This window comes from Scyliorhinus canicula, chromosome 21 (genome assembly GCF_902713615.1).
Source record: "Scyliorhinus canicula chromosome 21, sScyCan1.1, whole genome shotgun sequence".
Taxonomy (NCBI): Eukaryota; Metazoa; Chordata; class Chondrichthyes; order Carcharhiniformes; family Scyliorhinidae; genus Scyliorhinus; species Scyliorhinus canicula.
In genome coordinates this window covers 26,986,435-27,000,784 of record NC_052166.1, presented here as the reverse complement: position 1 = coordinate 27,000,784, position 14,350 = coordinate 26,986,435, and positions in this window count along the sequence as shown.

Below are 14,350 nucleotides of genomic sequence, written 5' to 3'. Positions count from 1 at the left end.
ATTTGCTGCATTGAATTGTCAATATTTCTTTGATTCATTGATCATCGCATAATTGGAAGTGAAGCTGTATCCACGCTGAAATTAGCACGGTTTGATTCTGCAACAATCCTTTCACTTCTCATAATATGAAACCATCCTTCATCCTTTTATGGACAGGAAGCAGTTTCTCCTCATCTGCTCTGTCCAGTCTCCATATAATATTGAATATCTCTATCAAATCTCCTTTTGAAGTGCGAGAATCTCCTCCTCCCAGTTTACAATGTTTCTAAGTTTCGTGTCATCCACAAACTTTAGATTCCAACAAATATTTGGTTCCAACTCCATCTACAAGTTTGCTGATGATACGACCATAGTGGGCCAGATCTCGAATAACGACGAGTCAGAGTACAGGAGGGAGATAGACAACCTAGTAGAGTGGTGCAGCGACAACAATCACTCTCTCAATGCCAGAAAAATTAAAGAGCTGGTCATTGACTTCAGAAAGCCAAGTACTGTACACACCCCTGTCAGCATCAATGGGCCGAGGTGGAGATGGTTAGCAGTTTCAAATTCCTCGGCGTACACATCTCCAAAAATCTGTTCTGTTCAACCCACGTCGATGCTACCATCAAGAAAGCACAACAGCGCCTATACTTCCTCAGGAAACTAAGGAAATTCGGCATGATCACATTAACTCTTACTAACTTTTACAGATGCATCAGAGAAAGCATCTGGTTGCATCCCAGCCTGGTATGGCAACTGCTCTACCCAGGTCCGCAAGAAGCTTCAGAGAGTCGTGAACATAGCCCAGTCCATTAGACAAACCTGCCTCCCATCCATTGACTCCATCTACACCTCCTGCTGCCCAGAGAAAGTGGGAAGCATAGCCAAAGACCCCTCCCACCCGGCTTACTCACTCTTCCAACTTCTTCCATCGGGTAGGAGATACAGAAGTCTGAGAACACGCACAAACAGACTCAAAAACAGCTTCTTCCCCGCTGTTACCAGACTCCTAAATGACCCTCTTATGGACTGGCCTCATTAACACTGCACCCCTTAATGCTTCACCCGATGCCGGTGCTTATGTAATTACATTGTGGACCTTCTGTTGCCCTACTCTGTATTTTCTTTTATTTCCTTCTCTTTTCATGTACTTAATAATCTATTCAGCTGCTCACAGAAAAATACTGTTCACTGTACCTTGGTACACGTGACAATAAACAAATCCAATCGAGTTTTGAAATTATCCCCTGTACACCAAGGTCCAGGTCAGTCATTTTCAAAGTTGGGTCAAGACCCGCGGGTGGGTCACGGCCCGGGTAACGGGAGGGTCGCAGAGCCACCCATCGGGGCATTTTCGATCGAGGGAATTAATGCTCAATGGCCACAGCAGCCAGCTTTTAAAAATGCCAGCTTCGATCGGTTTAGAAATGACGGCCGTGACCGGCTTTCAGAATGCAGGCACGGTGTGCAGGTATGCCCGCTCATCAATACGCATGCCAGGAGTCCAGCAAGAAACACAGCCTCCTCCCGATGTCAGCGCGCCGACCCAGGAGATTTTTTAAAAATTCAATGCTGTCTTCCTACCTGAAGCGATGGCAGAGAAAAAGTCACACGCCCCAAACACTGACGTCACGTGCCCTGGGCCCGATTGCGATTCCTCAATTTTGGCAGCAGCATACAAGCAACTGGACTATAAAAATTAAAATGGATTATTTTATAAGAAGGAACAGAGGGCCAGAAACACAAACAGGCCAGGATCTCACAACTAAACCTGCTGGAGAGATTGGCTCAGGAGATACTGCAGTCGGACAAAGCAGGGCTGGTGTGAGCTGTTCAGGAGAGTCCGCAACAGGACAAAGCAGTGCTGGTGTGAGCTCCAGGACCTCTGATGAACAACCCATACAGATATCTAACATTGAATGACAAAGCAAGTGAGATCGTGAGGACTGAGCAGGCTCACCTATCACATTAAAGGTAAGCTAAAATAGTGGTCACGCCGGTCGGTAAAAATGGGTCCCCGGAAAAAAAGTCTGAAAAACAATGGTCCAGATCATTAATAAACATCAGGGAAATCAAGGGTCCTAATATAGACCCTCTGGGGAACTCCATTATGATTGTATGTAGTCACAAAGTAGCTGAGATTGATAGAAGTGTGTTACATATTTAAACATAAACAACTGTTTATTGAGGCAGTACTCAGACGCAGGGATGGGATTCAGGCTCTTGATTTGGAAGATGAGCATGATCTAACAAATTTAGCTGGAAAAGGAAGCGTGCAGATGACAATTGAGAATAGGACCATGCTTGTCAGCTCCGCTTTCAACACCATAATCCCAGCCAAGCTCATATCAAAGCTCCAAAACCTAGGACTTGGCTGCTCACTCTGCAACTGGATCCTCGACTTTCTGACCCACAGACCACAATCAGTAAGAATAAACAACAACATCTCCTCTACAATAGTCCTCAATACCGGGGCCCTGCAAGGCTGCATACTTAGCTCCGTACTCTACTCCCTGTACACACACGACTGCATGCAAAATTTGATTCCAATTCCATCTACAAGTTTGTTGACAACACAACCATAGTGGGTCGGATCTCGAATAAATGACGAGTCAGAATACAGGAGGGTGATAGAAAACCTAATGGAGTGGTGCAACGACAACAATCCGCAATGCCTGCACAACTAATGAGCTGGTTATTGACTTCAGGAAGCAAATTACTGCACACATCCCTGTCAGCATCAAAGGGGCCGAGGTGAGATATTAAACAGCTTCAAATTCCTAGGGGTGCACATGACCAAAAATCTGTCCTGGTCCACCCACATTGATGCTACCACCAAGAAAGCATAACAGCGCCTATACTTCCTCAGGAAACTAAGGAAATCTGGCATGTAAACATTGATTCTTACCAATTTTTATAGATGCACCATAGAAAGCATCCAATCTGGCTGCATCACAGCCTGGTATGTCAACTGCTCTGTCCAAGACCGGAAGAAACTTCAGAGAGTCATGAACACAGCCTAAACCATCACACAAACCTGCCTCCCATCCATTGAATCTAACTACACCATCCACTGCCTGGGGAAAGCGGGCAGCATAATCAAAGACCCCTCCCACCCGGCTTACTCACACTTCCAACTTCTTCCATCGGGCAGGAGATACAAAAGTCTGAGAACACGCACAAACAGACTCAAAAACAGTTTCTTCCCCACTGTTACCAGACTCCTAAATGACCCTCTTATGGACTGACCTGATTAATACTACACTCATGTATGCTTCCCCGATGCCGGTGTCTATGTATTTACATTGTGTTGTCCTATTATGTATATATGCTCGTAAAAAAAATAGTTTTCACTGTACACGTGACAATAAACAAATTCAATGTATAGCTGACCGAGACTCATATGGAAATAATGCTGAATGAGCAAGGTACCAGAAAGCAATCAACACACAATGGACCCTATCTCAGTAAAGAGTCATGGCCTTCAGGAGTAGAGTGGCAAAAATTAGCAGGGGGGGAAAAACAGGCCCAGAGAACATTGAAAGGAAAAAGTAACTATTGAACGACAGCTTCTCTTTGTTACCATTGCCTTAACTAGGATCTGCAAGTATATCCAGTCAGCAGTCTTCAGACATTGCTCAGATACGGAAGCTCAAGCATATCTTATCCATCAGTCAGTCCCTCAGAAGCAAATTTACTTATCAGTTTTGCATTATTTCTGTTTGCATAGAAAATCACATAATTGTTACAGTACAGAAAGCAGCTCCCAGTGTGTTTGCACCAGACTATTTTGTCGATTAAAATTTGAAGCAATTACACCTATCAATTTGAAATCTCCCTCATGGGCTCAAGTATCTTACCTCATTTTTTTAACACATGTTAAAAAGCAAACAGGCATCTTTCACAACATTTGTATGCCCCAAAGCACTTTATGTCGAATGAAATACTTTTAAAATGCACTTGTAATGTTGTTAATGTTTTAAAATGTTGTAATGCAGAAATCATGGCAGCTAAGGTGACACAGAAAGGTTTTACTGAAAACAATAAAACCGGATCATCTTGTTTTATTGGTTTAAAGCTAAAGGTCGGCCAACACACATTTAGAACTCCAGTTTTCAGCTCTGGTTGCTCCCATGAAAACTTTTGTGACAACTTGGTTTAATACCTCACTTGAAAAACTGCACCGCTGACACATTAGCATTCCCTTTGTACTGCACTGATGTTCCAGCCTCAGTTGTACACACAAGTCTCTGAAATGGCATTTGAACTTATAACTTTCTGACTGAGAGAAAGGACACATCCGTAACTTCCTCAGAGTGGCAATCTCCAGCAAATTGCCACTCTTGGCGGGCTTACTCACATTTAAATTGCAAAGCCCCCTGCCTCGCCCAACCTTCCTCACTCAGGCTGGGTGAGACAGGAGCAGCAAAGTGCACCCCTGGCTGCATCGGTGTGGAGTACCTGGGGTGCAGAGAGGAAAAACAAGCCCCCGTTTTATGGAACTCACAGTCGTAAAGAATGTATTTAAAAGGGACAATTTAAAAGGAGAAGGTAAGTTTCAAAGGTAATTGGCCCAGACAATAGAAGAGGGGTGTCACTGGGAAGGGCAGGGGGCATTGGACCGGGAGGAATGGAGGGGTGGGTCAGTTCAGGAAGATGATGTTGGAACTGAGGTAAGCAGCCACGCACAAACAGTAGTTTAGAGCACAAAGAGGTTTATTACGAGTTACAGTCAAATACTGCCACTCCCCAGAGGGTCTCCTTCCCCGACTGCACCCAGGTCGGGCTTTTTATACTAGAGGGGCTACTCCAGTTAAAGGGAAGCCCTGCACCCATTACCATGGAGCTCATATTCGTTGGGGGCATGGAGAACTTGTTGATTCCTATCCCATGTCCTCCATTGGGGTTAAAACAGGGGGGTAAGACCGGGAGGACTCACCAGGGGTGGTGGTGGGTGGGGAGGGGGGGGGGTCGGACCGGCCAGGTTGAATCACTCCAGGAGGAGGAGGGGTCAGACCGGAGGGGGTGGGGGGGGATGTCGTTCGCACTAGAAGGGACAGGGGTTCGGGTCGGACTATGGGGAGGGTGGAGGGGGGGGGGGGGAAGCGGTTCAGATTGAACCCTGAAGGGGTGTGGGGTGGGGGGGGGGGGGGGGGGTGGCAGGCTGGGTTGATGGGAGGAATAATCTGGGAAATTGTGCATGTGGGGGTGTGTACCGTGCGAGGCTGGGTTAGAACTGAATTTTTTCAAACTCATTTAGAGTAAATATTGGGGTGCTATCCGGAGAGAACCATCCAAAGTTAACAATTTAACTCACTTCTGTCGGATGGTTTCCAGCCCAGCGAAATTTTCCAGAAGATGGTGGCGCTTCTGAGAAATTGTCGGGTAAACCCTTGCGTTCTGCCAGCATAACATCATCAGGTACCCCCCCCCCCCCCCCCCCCCCCCCCCAAAGCTGACGCTGGGGAATCAATAAGTTAGGGGCCTATTTTCTTCATCTATATGTTCAAACCTGAGCCTACACTCAAACTGTGCTGAGGGACAGCTGACGATAATCTAACTTCTGTTCTGTTTGTGGATGCCAAAGCGAAGGCTACTTATTGAAATGTAAACAGTTCCTTCGTGTGAAAGGGCAGTAAAACATTCTGTAGCTCACAGAAACAAAACAGCATGGCCAAGGACTAAAAGAAGTAGAAGGAAAATTTGTTTTTACCTCATTTCATAATTGAGCGCTATGCTGAACTCAGTATTAAGCACACTAATTACACAGCTTCTTTCATAATGCTGTGTTCTAAATTTAGCACAACCACCCACCCACCCCACACAATTTCAAACTGACATGTCAGAAGTGGAACACATGTGGAACTTTCTTCAAAAGGTCACCGCAAGAGTTTACGTGTACAGAGTGTGCTCCCTGATCACTAAAGCCTTGAGCACAAAAAGTTTCATTGTCTTGTGTCAAACATTGAAGATTATAACCAGAAACGATGAAACGTAAATGTCCTGTATATCTTCCACCAGATGTTTCTCGGACTGATCATAGCGAACTCGGTGTAGACTGGCTGGTCACACAGACCCTGGGATGCCGAGAGTACAAAGGGGGTCACATGGGCAGACAAACTAGCATGCAAGAGCTGCCCAGTGTTATTAATAAACTTTTATTGCTCTAAGTCCTTGGTTGCTTTCATTGAAACCCAATAATTCAACATTAGAGATTCACTGTTTTACAACAAATGAGATATAACCATTGTTACGACACCCTGGCCTAGTTGACGGCCATTTCCAGCCCCACTTGGCCCAGAGTCGCAACACGGTTGAAATTAACTTTAAATTTTAAAAATACCAGAAATCTTTGGTTTTTGGCTGGCCAATAATTACAGTCACCAGGTTTGTAAATGTGAACAAAATTTACTTTTATTATCAACAGCAACTATAATTAAATCGGCAACAAATACAATTGGTTAACTACTATTGAATTTCTAACTTTAACTTGCTACACACAGACACGAGACAACCAAACACAGAGGGGAAAGTGGGGTGTAAAATATAACACTAAAATTAAAAGGATAGGTGTCTTTGTTTCAGGTGGACATCCTCCAGTTAGATAATTATTTCAGTTTAGGCCTACCAGTTGGATGATACAAACGCCTTCAATCTCTAATGATTTTCACTGTAGACCCATCAGGATCTAGAGGCTTCTGCCTTTAGACAGTAGGCAGCAGAGCAGAGAGAAAGTTGCCTCCACCTTGAAAGTCCAGTGGCATCCCTGTAAATGCACAGTGACAGCAAGCAACCAACATTTGAGAGAAAGATAGAGGGAGCGAAAGAGCGAGAGAGAGAGAGGGAGAAATACAGCTTCCCCTATCAGAGTCCAGAAGCTTTTGGTTGGGTCCCCTGAAAACCCCACTTGGCAGAACCCAATCGCTTTCTGTTGCAGGGCAGAATACTGTCCCTGGTCAATCCATTGGCTATCAGCCAGCCAATCAAACCAAATCCCTCCAATCTCTCGGGACCCAGAACAGTCTGGGTCCTGCTGTTCAAAAGCTAAAACCTTATTGCGGTGTAGTATTTTGAAACTTTAGAATTCCCCATTTTCTCTGCTCGACTTAAAGGTAAGACCATTTAAGATCCATGGATCAAAAATATAACAAGGAAGTAAAAGAAATAGGAAACAAGGGAATCAACAGGAAGAGCCTTTATGTCAGGAAGAGTGACAGTGAAAGATTTACAGTAAATGCAGCTACAGACAACAACTTATTCTACAGATTTGCAGGATATTGTAAAGAGAAACAGGCAGGACTGAGTTGAAAGTTGTAATCTAATTTTGCTGCTCAAATGACATTCGTATTGAACTGAACAGTCCTATTTTAATTTTAATTGGAACGATAATGGGCTAGATTCTCTGATCGCCCAGCCGTGTGTTTCTCAATGGCAGGAGGTGGCATACAATTTGCAGGTGGCGGGATTCTCTGCTTCTGCCGCTGTCAATGAGAATTTCCATTGAAGCCACCCCCACGCGGCCGCAAAACCAATGGGCGGGGGGGGGGGGGGGGGGGGGGGGGGGGTTATTGCCGGCAGAACCAGAGAATCCTACCACCAGTAAAAACCCAGAGGATTCTGTATATATTTCTATTTTCTTCATCCAGTAATATTGCGTTGTTAAATGCGTATCACATTATTTGTGGGGAAATGGTATCAAGTCACGTGTTTGAATTAATGACTTCCTAAATATGCATGAACGCACCAATGTTGCTTTAATTGCCACTTCAGTATGGTTGCCCAATGCATACGTTCAGTCCTGCATGTGCCATGTATTCAATGCCTTCACTTGGAACCTTTCATTCACAATGCAGCGGCCAATCCTCAGGGCACTTCATGAACACAATAAACCAAAGTCTTAATTAAAAATATATTACGTAGCAAGAAAGGAAATCATAGCATAAGCAATGCTCTGTACCCCCGAGACAAGACCTGGGTCAAATTAACAAGTTCACTGCATAACCGTTAGTTTTCCTCATTGTCTAAATCTTATAATACCCCAGGTTTGTTTGCTGTTACTGATTAATTTTGTTGTCAAGCACAGACAGTATTATCTATTCCGAGAAGGATCTTGTCAGAAATTTTGCACAAGGTTCCAACGATCCTTACTTACCTTCCCCACCAAAGAAATATGAAAAAAATATAGGACTGAAAATAAATTCAAAACATCGAGCCCTTCAAAAAGTGCCAACATGGCTCAGTTGGTAGCATGCTTACCTCTCAATCATAAGGTTCTGGATTCAAGTCTCACTCCAGGGTTTGAGCATGAAAATCAAGGTTGACACTCCAGTGCAGCATTGTTGGAGGGGCCATTTTTTCAGATGAGGGGCGAAATTCTCCGACTCCCCTCAGGGTCGGAGAATCGCCCGGGACCGGTGAAAATCCCGCCCCCGCCGTGGCCTGAATTCTCCACCACACGGGAATTGGCGGGGACGGGAATCGCGGCACGCCAATTGGCGTGCCTTCCGTGCCGATCGGCGAGCCCCCCTGCGGCGATTCTCCAGCCCACGATGGGCCGAAGTCCCGCCGCTGGGTGGCCTCTTCCGCCGCCGTGGTTTCAGCTGATCCCGTGGTGGCGGGATCAGCGGCGCGAGCGGGCCCCCGGGATCCTGCTTGGGGCGCGGGGCGATCTGACCCTGGGGGGTGCCCCCACTGTGGCCAGGCCCGCGATCGGAGCCCACCGATTGGCGGGCGGGCCCAGTGCCGTGGGGGCACTCTTTTTCTTCCGCCACCGCCACGGCCTCCACAATGGCGGAGGCGGAAGAGAACCCCCCTACCGCGCATGTGCCGGTGGTAATGTGCTAGCCCATTAATGGTTCCGAAATTGCTCCGGGCGCCAAGTTAGTTATCGTAGAAGTCCACCAATTCAATCCTGGCGCCAACACTTAGTTTTGAAACGCAGAATCCCATCAAATATCTTTGAAACTTGGTGACACGCCAAGTGGCGTCTCTAGAAGGAATGAATCGTAGAGTGATACAACGCAGAAGAAAACCTTTTTGCTCATTGCCCCATTCCCGCTGTTCAAAAGGCACATTCCCCTTCTGTCTTGAGAACCCTGGGCAGGATTTTCTGATCCTCAGGTTAAGTGTTGACACCGTCGCAAACGCTGTCATGATTTACGACGGAGTCAACAGACCTCCAGGAGCAGCGACCAGGATGGCACTGGAGCGACTCACGCCACTCCAGCTGCCTATACCGGACTCAAATGTGCGCCGCGGGCTGCGGCCGGTGCAAATGCACGCATGCGCACTGCAACGAGTGTGATTGCGCGCATGCGCGGTGGCTTCCTTCTCTGCGCCGGCCCCGATGCAACATGACGTAGGGCTACAGGGGCCGGCGCAGAGCAAAAAAGACCCCCAGCTCGAGAAGCCGGCCAACCGATCAGTAGGCCCCGATGGTGGGCCAGGCCACAGCGGAGGCCACCCCCCAGGGCCGGACCCTCCATTCCCTCACCACCTGGCTGCCCCTGAAAGGATGCATGCCAAGGTCCCACCGGGTAAGACCACACGTGGACAGCGCAGGTGTGACTCGGGTTTTGTTTGTGGCCTCTTGGCCCATCCCAGGCAGAGAATCGCCGGGGGGGGGGGGGGGGGGGGGGGGGGGGCGCTGCGCCGCGCCGACTGCGCCATCGCCAATGGCGCCGATTCTCCGCTCACCAGAGAATTGCTGGACCGGTGTCGGGGCGGCGTCGTCACGCCCGGCCTGGTGATTCTCCAGTCCATCATTGGCTGTGAGATTCCCGCCCCCTACATTTCTTTTTGGAAAGATATATCCAATCCTCTTCTGAAACTTACTGCTGAACTTGTTTCCTCTCCCCGTTGAGGCACTGTAATCCAGATTGTAGCAAGACAGCATTTCTTTTTTCATCATGTGCCTATGGTTCTTGTACTAATTACTTTAAAAAATGTTGCCTAGTCACCAATCCTTCTGTCAGTAGAAACTATTTTTCTTTATTTACTCTCCTTCATGGTTCTAGACTCATTGGATGGGATTTTCTGACCCTTTCCATGAGCGAGATCTTCCAGTGCTACAGAAAGCAATCTCCCCGCTTCGCCTCCCCGGTGGCTGGATGGGCAATATTGGATTGGATTGGATTGGATTGGATTGGATTTGTTTATTGTCACGTGTACCGAGGTACAGTGAAAAGTATTTTTCTGCAAGCAGCTCAACAGATCATTCAGTACATTGGAAGAAAGGGAATTGAACAGAATTCAAGAAAGTACATGAGAATACATAATAGGGCTACACAATATATACAATGTAACTACATAAGCATTGGCATCGGATGAAGCAGACAGGGTGTAGTATTAATGAGGACAGACCATAAAAGGGTCGTTTAGGAGTCTGGTGACAGTGGGGAAGAAGCTGTTTTTGAGTCTGTTCATCCGTGTTCTCAGACTTCTGAATCTCCTGCCCGATGGAAGAAGTTGGAAAAGTGAGTAAGCCGGGTGGGAGGGATCCTTGATTATGCTGCCTGCTTTCCCCCGGCAGCGGGAGGTGTAGATGGAATCGATGGATGGGAGGCAGGTTCGTGTGATGGACTGGGCGGTATTCACGACTCTCTGAAGTTCCTTGCGGTCCTGGGCCGAGCAGTTGCCATACCAGGCTGTGATGCAGCCCGAGAGGATGCTCTCTATAGTGCATCTGTAAAAGTTGGTAAGGGTTAATGTGGACATGCCAAATTTCCTTAGTTTCCTGAGGAAGTAAAGGCGCTGTTGTGCTTTCTTGGTGATAGCGTCGACATGAGTGGACCAGGATAGATTTTTGGTGATGTGGTGACCAATATTGGGAAAGAGTTAATTTTCCCTCGTACTAAGTTTTAATTGGGGTTTTAATTGCTTAATAGATCTCATTTATTGTTCAATAGACTGCATTTGCTTCTCGGGCTGGGGGCCTTTTTTGACTGCACCAATATATAAAGGGGATATAGGTGGCACTGTTTTGTTGTTGGAGAAGTGATTACTGAACACAATCAGCTTGCAGATGAAGAAGTCAAGACGTGCTTCCTAGTTCTTATTACAGCGTTACCATCAGATCACAATGGTAGCAGAGAGTGGTTTCTGCCTGTAAGAAAAAAAAGGATTTCAGACTAAGATTCAAATAAAAGATTATGGGTGGGATTCTATGTCCCACCACACCAGTTTTCTGGTGTGCCACTCCCCTGCCGGCAGTGGGATTCTCCGTCTCGCCAGTCGGGTTTCCCATTGTGGGCAGTCCCACACCGTTGGGATATCCCCGGGTGTGGGTCCACTGCCGGCGCAAAGGAGAATCCCAAAAGGAGCAAATCCAGCCCTACAGTCTAAATTCTAATCTGAGGAGTGATTTAGTGTAACTTTGAAAATAAATGTCTGTTTACAAGGGTAGAGCTCCGAGTTATGAGCGTCAACCCTCTGACCAGCGGAAGAATAAAGTTACCATGAGGACACGGGTTACATCTGAACATTATTAACTTTCATGGATAGGATTTACCAAAAAGAATGACTTATTAAATGCTTTTGGGGCTTGGTTAGATTTTGACGGATTTAGAAAGTCGGAGGATACCTCCAAAGAAGAGCATTTAATAGAATTTAGCAAACTGCAAACAAGGCTGCAAAAATTCAGTCCAGAGATTCCTCAGACAGTGCTGGCCTTCAAATTAGTGCTGTGCTAAAGTTACAAATATAGATGGGCTTCTGGTGGCAGTGGTGAGTACCATCGACAGGCTGCACTTCAGGAACTCACCAAAGCTCCTTAGGCTGCACCTTCCAAACACAACCACACCATCTAGAAGGACAGCGGCAGTAGGTACATGGGAACACCATCCCAAAGTTCTCCAAGTCACTCAGCATCGTGACTTGGAAATATATTGCCATTCCTTCACTGTCGCCGAGTCAAAATCCTGGAAGTCCCTCCCTAACAGCGCAGTCGGTGTACCCACAGCACAAGGACTGCAGCGGTTCAAGATGGCAGCTCAACACCACCTTCTCAAGAGCAATTAGGGATGGGCAACAAATGTGGGCCTAACTCGCAAAGCCCACATTTCCTGTAAAAAAAAATCTCCAAAAGCACCAGGAGGAAATGTACGCTGACATTGGGAGAACATGCAAACTCCACATAAGCAGTTACCCAAGGACGGAATGGAAACTGGGTCCCTGGCTCTGTGGGGCAGATATGCTCACCACTGCGCCACCGTGCTGCCCAGCTTCTTGGTATCCGCTCAAAAACAACCTTCTCAACTCTAGCTCAGTTGACACCCAGTTATGATTTGGAATTAGAAAGTTATGGATTCAAATCCCCTTGCAGAGATTTGAGCACAAAAATCTACGGTGACAATCCAATGCAGTACTAAGGGAATGCTGCATTGTTGGATGTGCTGTCTTTTAGATGGGATGATAAATGGTCTACCCTCCCTTCAGGGCATATCAGATCCAACGACAATATTTTGAAGGACAGGTGAGTTTTCCCGACTGCCCCGGCCAATAATTATCCCTCAGTCGGCATCACAAACAGATTATCTGACCTTTATTAAATTGATGCTTGTCGACCTTGCTATGTAAATATTGGCTGCTTTTTCCTGCATTACACCAGAATGTACACTTCAAAACTGTAGCATCATTTGTACAGGACTTTGTGGTGACCTGAGATCATGAAAGATGCTGTATAAATACAAGTCTTTCCATGAGGACTGTAAGAAAGCAGCTGTGAACACTAATTTAGTAACTTGGCGAAGCCTGTGGTAGTGGAATAAGGATTTATTGAATATAATACAGCAGCAACTCACTCCCAATCCAGTACTTGCTGGGACAACCAACAATTCAGGGCCCTGCTTAGGCTGGCCTTTTATGTGAAGTCGATAATGAGCTCCAACTGGGTTGCATTCATCCCCGACCTGGGAAACCCGGCCTCCACGTGTCACACGTGGGGGAGATGGTTAAGAGTTTCCCTGTGGGCCTCGTGGGAGTTATGACAACTATGTATTTATTGAGCCCCATGACTTGCCTTTCACTCCTCTTATCTTCACCTCAATGGCAAGTACCCCAGAAGCCCCTGTATGTCATGTTAAATTTAAATTTAATTGAAAATCGCTTCATTTAAAAACGATAAGTGGCAATCCACCTCCTTGATGGGGATTGCACACATTGAAACATGCCCGGATTATACTTGGGAGGTGATGTGTTCGATTTTACTCACACTCTTCAGCCCAAATCCATTCTCTTTACTCTTAAAATTCTGCTTAAAGTCAAAAGAAATATTCTGTGAATGATGTTGGCACTGGGCCACAAGTGTATTTGAAACAAACATACATAACAAGCCTCAGCGCTGATGTGATCCAAAGGATTTCCAGAATCAGTTTTAAATCAGCCCACCGACATTGTCTCCCAAAGTATTTTTATTCATTCTGATTCCCTCTGAATTGACTTCATCGGCCCTGCTTAGATTTTCTTTCATTTAAATTGGCTGCAATCAACTTGCAGCCACCTCCATTCCAGCGTAGCTTCAATCGTCTTCACTTCCTGAGCAAAACTGACTGATAAAATGGGTTTGACAATGCGTTGCTGTTGGCTACAGCTTCGTAAAGCAACTGCTGTTTACTGATATGGACAACTTCACTCATTAATCCATTCACTTATTCGTTCATCGTTCAGTTGAGGAGAGGAGAAATAGTGCAACAATTTCAATGACAGGATGAACCCTGCCTGCAGCTGCTTCTCCTCATTCCCTCTACTATCTATCCCCCAACAACGGCTCCATTTATGGTGCAGAAAAAGAACAAACACGGCCTAGTTCTTTAGCCATCATTTATAATCATTGGAAACACTTATTTCCCAAAAATAAATGAGTCCACTAATTGCTTAAGGGTCTGATAAACACCAAAAAGCCTCAAGCACATTGAGTAGAAGTAACAGTGCATTACTCATCAGGGAAGAGAGAGAAGTATTCATACATCACGATTCACTTCAACAAAGGAGAGTTTCTTCGACTGGACGATTTTATGTACTGGCTGGTGCCACCAAAAACAGAATTTCAGCTCTAAATGAATACTTTATGGTGGTCTGAAGGCTATTATTCTGCTGCTTTTCACACGTCAGTAGCTCATTTGTTGGTTTGTGTCAACTGTTTTTAATCAAAAAAAATCATACAACGCTTCATTTTGTTCAAATTACAATTGTGTGCTCCACCAGTCCGGTAGTGGTGGCGACCCTGCAGATATGGGACCAGTGGAGGAGGCATGTAGGGGAGACGGGGGCGTCAGTTTGGGCGCCAATCTGCGACAACCATCGGTTTGCCCCCGGGAGTATGGATGGGGGGGGGGGGGGGGTTTCGAGCATGGCGGTGGGCGGGGATGGG